General features: G+C 33.4%; 1 protein-coding gene across 2 annotated transcripts in view; it reads left to right on the top strand.

Moving 5' to 3' along the window:
- Window positions 1-834: 834 nt before the first annotated feature.
- LOC131851703 (uncharacterized) overlaps window positions 835-6000 on the top strand; it is a 75812-nt gene continuing 70646 nt past the window's right edge. Inside the window, exon 1 of one of the 2 annotated variants that reach the window (XM_059202228.1) lies at window positions 835-999. The gene's annotated coding sequence lies outside the window, so the exon portion shown is untranslated. The remainder of the gene's footprint in view (window positions 1000-6000) is intronic. The other variant, XM_059202227.1, reaches the window with a different exon arrangement.

Genomic DNA, 6000 nt, shown 5'->3' with positions numbered 1-6000 from the left:
ATATAACGTTTAAAGAGAATTGTAAGCTCTTGTAAGTGAACACCGGCTATCCAGCATTTAGGGAATCCTTGATCCTTGATTGGGAATCCCAATGGAAATTGAAATTGATTATCGGCACTAATATAAAATAAAAAAAAATAGATGCAGTTCTTTATAAGTAAATCAGTGTTTAAATTTCTTTTATATTTTAAAATTAAGCCTTGATTTATTATAATGAAATTAAAAGACGATAAGAAGTAACGGAATTAGGGAGAAATGAAAGTTACAGTACAAAGTAGCATAGTCCCTAACTAAAATCCCTAATTTTGCGCTAGTTTTGACATTAAGATAGAATGAAAGGAGAATTACGAAAGACATTTGTCGAATGATTTAAGGCATTTCGACTAAACATGAGAAATGCTGAAAATGGGCCAAAAAAATAAAAGGAACAGTGGATCAAGGTGATTCTATACAAGGTCATTCTGAACAAAAGTTCCGTTTTACTTCTTAGGTTTGGAATATTAAGAACATTGTAAAGACGTTGCATCAAAGCTATAGACACAATGTTCTGACCCTTTCTTTTTCATCAGATTTGGCGCCTCTTAAACCGGTTGTTTCACTTTCCACGCTCGAGTCCATTGACCAAAGATATAACGAAGATATCATCTGAGTGACTCACGGCGATCAGTTTTTGGGTGCTTTCTCCCACACCTGACAGAAAGGGGCACGTGTCGCGGATACGAACACTTTCCACTGGGGGAAATGAGACCAGTGTTTTGCATGGCCTTGATTCGAGAGTCGGCTGCTAGCGAGTGCTGCGCGATCGTGAATTCGTGATCGTCAGTCTTGCTCTGACGCTAAAACCTTCGACACGTTATACTCGCGGCTTCGCTTTCCCGCGAGTAAGACGCGTGTGTCAAACAGAAAGTGCTACAAGTGCGAAATCAGTGGTTTTTGTGTTTTTTTTACCGTGCGGTGGATAAAACGAGCAAATCTGGAGCGTCACAGTAGTTCAAAGAGGTCTGTTTCACTTATTATTCTCTAGATCCTTAATACCTGTGAATTCTTTGAGTTTATTGTTTTTGTTTTGTAGAGTTCGTCGGTTTTACGATTATGTGGTCGTACTACAAATGTAGACGCAGAATTGCAGTCAGAATTATTGTTCTGTTCACGCAAAAAATGTGAAAGTTGCTCGGACGTCTGTCTTGTATGTACGATCGGGTGCACTAATCACAGTGTGGTCATGCCTTGTTGGTTCAATCGCATTTTTCATTTATCTTTTTAAATCTTCTCTATTCATTAATTACGATCATTATCAAACAAATATTATCGTAGCTGTATCTAATGAAATACTATTATCTTTACCTGTTATAATTATAACATGTAGAGAGTTATAATAATATGCATTATGATAACAAGAAACTTTCGAGTTGAAATAACAATATAAAATTATGAACAAATTTTTAAAAATAGTTTTTAGTAGGGTTATTTGAAATTTCACGTATAAATTTTTATTTTTATTGTAGTTTAAATAGTATTTAAAGTTACACCACAAATTGACAGCATTCGTTATTTTTGAATATAACACTGAGATAGACGGGCGGATAAAGTAGCACCTAGTACCATAAAGATTCTGTTTTACCTATTTAGTCGTAAAATCTTTTTTGGACCCTAAAACCGGCTCCATGTGGCTGTAGGCACGGGTAATAGCGTTATAAATATATAACATGAATGTTTGTCTAACTTCGCGTAGCACTTGACGAAAGTTCGTAAAAGCATCATAAAAAGAAAGTCAGGGTGGCAGACAGATTCTGTAGAATAATACCACAGAGAATTACTTCTACGTATACACAAAGTGCTACTTTTTCAGTCACCATATTCCGACATAAACTTTTAGTAAGATGTTGTCTGGATACCTCTGTACCTATCACCTATTTCAGCCATTAAGCAGTTTGCTTCGTAATCTATAAAGACTGTAGACATTTTGACATCTTCATCGGACTGGCAATGTGTGATGGATACCACGGATATTATGATAACACGATATTATTGTTCATGTATATATGCGACGGTCTCCACATACCGTCAGATGGGTCGTCAGGAGGTTTCTATTCCAATTAAATAAAATATGTATTGCTTACTGAAAGAAATAAGAGCCCGTTCGGCGGGCAGCTGTATTTCAGAAGAGACTTAAAATTAAAAAGTAGGCTAATTAATTTACGGGTCATGATAAAAAGATATTTATCTATATGCGTAGTTTTTGACTTATGTTGAAAAATTCACCCAGTCTATCTAGTTTTCCGGATAAAGTCAGAACTAACTATTAGAAAATATATAATGTTCTTATAATATAAATTCACCGTCTACTGAACAAAGTAATAAACGACCTATGGAGATATTGAATTTTCCTATATTGTACTCAAGAGAAGTATTTGCAAGGGTGTAGAGTACCTATAGTTAAATTAAATTTTATTAAACGCTAGCTTTTACGACAATACGACGTACAGGGTACATTTTCGCAACGTTCCCTTATATGTATATATGATGAATTATTAGATATTGGTATAACCATAGATAAGAAAATATTACATACTATATAACTAATGATATTCTTTTATCTCTCGTCTGCCATGTTTAAATTTAGCTTGGCATATTTGGTTGGTAGGAGATGAACCTAGGATTAATTTCGTTTTTTGTTTCTTGCGGAGAGTTCGTGAGTGTCGTGGCCAGTGTTTGATGCGAACTTACGTAGATAAATCGGGGTAGTAACTAATTATTACTTACAAAATGAGGAATCTGGAAAACTCTAAAAATGTTGTAGGAGATAGTATCTACTCCTTAAATATAGAATTTTAAAGGATATTAATTATATCGCTGTTTACTTTCAGTCTTCGGCATTACAGAATTACTTCGTTGCTTTCTATTTAAAAGCTATAAATAAAACTCCATTTCCCTGTCCTTTCACGGCCCCTAAACGCTTTTAATTATCCCTATCTTAATTGAATACACAAAACATCTTTGTAAGCAGAATTTATGAGATCGAAATGTGAGAGGAGCACTCACACCGTGACATGACAAAGGCACTGTTGACTTTGTTTTTCAGCATTTTTCAGGCCAGCTCTGGGGAGCTAAAGGGGTGGAACAAACAATGGTGTTACAAACACAACAGCACACCTCCGCTCTTTGAGTTTGGGGTGTACTATTATTGAAACCATGCGAAATAATATTGTTCCATAAAATTTATAGTATTGGACTAAGATTTTTTGTTGTTGTGAAAATTGATAATACAGACATACAGAAACAGATCGCGTTTATAATATTAGCATTATTAGTAATATGTTTAGAGCATTTTGGGGAAGTGTTGTGTTTACTAGGACGTGGACAGTTTATATTGTCTCTAATCATATCTTCTGGGATAACAGTCGTGAAGATATATATTATTATCCAATAAACAATAAACAATTGTATTTCGTATTGTTCATGTAAAACATTTTTGTTTTGATTGTTTATGAATCGAAGTCACAAGTTCAGCTTTTTGTAGAAATAAATTCATGAAAGTTTCGTTAATTTAAAATTATATAACTACGTATTAATATTATAAATGCAAAAGCGTATATGTCTGTCTGATTGTTATAATACCGTTTTATGTCTAAACGTCTGAAATGATCTTAATAAGATTTTAAGTAAAGATACGAGTTAAGTACTACTTTAAGTACTTTACTTAATCTGTTTTCTAAAAAAACAGATTAAGTCACTGGAAACAGCTAGTAAAGTATATAAATAATAATAAGCAGGATCTTTATTACTTGTTGCAGTTTCGTACTCAAAGTTGTTATAGTCAACAGCTGTTATAGAGGAACTACGGCTGTATCTTTTAAACTGATATCGCAAAGTTTCACCTTTGATGCAACAACTTGAAGATTAAAGTTACTTTACAAGTAGATTGAGATCACAATGGTACTATGAGTTTCCGTACTGATTTATTTTATACTACCTATACTCGCGACTTCATACACGTGGATTTAACTTTATTTTTATAAAATAAAAGTAGCCTAAGTTACTCCTTATTACATCAGCTACCTGCCAAAAAAAGTCCCGTCAAAATCGGTCCAGCCATTTCCAAAATTGTAAAAATTGTTATTTTGATGTATGTATTCTATTTCAATTCATATACATGTACTAAAAAACGGTTAATTTAATGTTACGAACAGACACTCCAATATTATATTATTTTTATATGCGTTTAGTACACTTTATTAATATAGTGATCACGCCTAGTGCGATCTAGGCGAAACGTCGAGAGAGGTACATTATTCGTGTTATAACCTGTTTAACTATATTAATAGTATCTAAATGTCATGAAATTAAATTATTTATTAAATATTAGCTGTTATGCATGACTTCCAGAACACAACTTGCAAAAGGGCAAACACTGACTACGAGTTAGAGGTCCCCACGCAATTATTTATTAGTTTCTCCAACAACTATTGCAATTTAAATTATTTTGTATGTTAGTATGTTTACGTGTATTGGCGACAGTTTCATTAGATGATCAATTTATAGTCGTGTAAAGATGTTAATATAAAATATCGTGTGGTTAGAGAATAGTACGTTTCCACAGATACGTATAATACGTATATAAAAAATTGGGGAAAAATATAGAATAAGCTGCGGGTCACCGGATAGAGGTGCGACTGTTAGGATAGGTATCCTATTGTTTGTTTTTCTGAAAGCTTAAAATAGCCCATTCTTTTCACGTTTAGTGTCTACCTACCAATCTGTAACTGAGTGAGGGACATTGTGGAAAAATTACCTATTGTTTTACTTTACTTAGTGTGATTGAAATAAGATTATGTTTTATTTGTAGGTAGGTATATATCGTGGAACTTGTAAATAATTAAACATAGCTTGCCGCGCATAGAATGTGTATAATATAATGTTCCATTTGGTAAAAATATGTTAATTATTTCCGTCACAAGTACACAATAAGAGGACACTGACTCCTGAAACACAGGTATTTTATACACATAGCATATAAGTCAATAACTGTGTAAAATATTATAAACGCGACAGTTTATTAATATGGACGGATAGATGGATGGATGGATGATTGTTACTCTTACTTTCACGCAAAAACTACTGAACTAATTTTGATGAAACTTTACAGTAATATAGGTTATACATCAGAATAACATATATGCTATAAATTTCATCCTGCTGAAACCGCATACACAGCTGCAAACACTCACTAACATGAAAAGTGAGAATACGAGCTTCATGGATTCCTTATATCATGTGTATTAACTGATATTGTGATATTTGGGGGAGGGGATTGTTAGTAATGGTACTTAATAATCAAATTGCTTGCAATATACTATATCAGGTCGACATCATATTTCTAGTGATATCGTTACGCCATCGATATCCACTGGTGCTCCGGCATCTTCCACAATACTGTTACAGACAATTGAGTATAACGCTATGCCATTATCAACTTAAAAAGATATACTATATATATAATCATAATACTATACTCTTACAGAAAACGCGAGTTTCATAGCAATATCATCAACTTAAAAAAATAGTATATCGCATTATACATTTTTTTAATGATATTTAATAGAAAAAATAGATATAATTAATTATGACACTTTATTTCGATCAACATATCCCTAGAACTATGGCGGTCGAAATTGGATTCTTACTTCACTATCGTAAGAAGAAAAACCACTAAACATGAATTGTAACTTAGCTGGAATGATACAGATAATAGTAACCTTGGCCGATGTTTGGCCAACATGGCCAAATGTCGTTAAGATATAAAATTCATTACGGTCTGCCAGGTTGATAGTGGCACAGAGTTCGCGTGATTACAGCCCATCAGGGTTGGTGCATTGGCGCCTAGCGGGTTTTCGCTAACCGACTAATGGCGAAACTGTGAACTATTTAACCATAAATTGAGATTTGTAATGATATTGATGTATAGTAAATTTGGAGGTGTATAAATAATAAATAGCAATA

The sequence above is a fragment of the Achroia grisella genome, unplaced genomic scaffold (assembly GCF_030625045.1).
Source record: "Achroia grisella isolate CSIRO2021 unplaced genomic scaffold, CSIRO_AGI_Agris_v1 utg807, whole genome shotgun sequence".
In the NCBI taxonomy this organism is placed as follows: domain Eukaryota; kingdom Metazoa; phylum Arthropoda; class Insecta; order Lepidoptera; family Pyralidae; genus Achroia; species Achroia grisella.
Note: the sequence above shows the minus strand (reverse complement) of the source record. Positions and strands in the feature narration are given on the sequence as shown.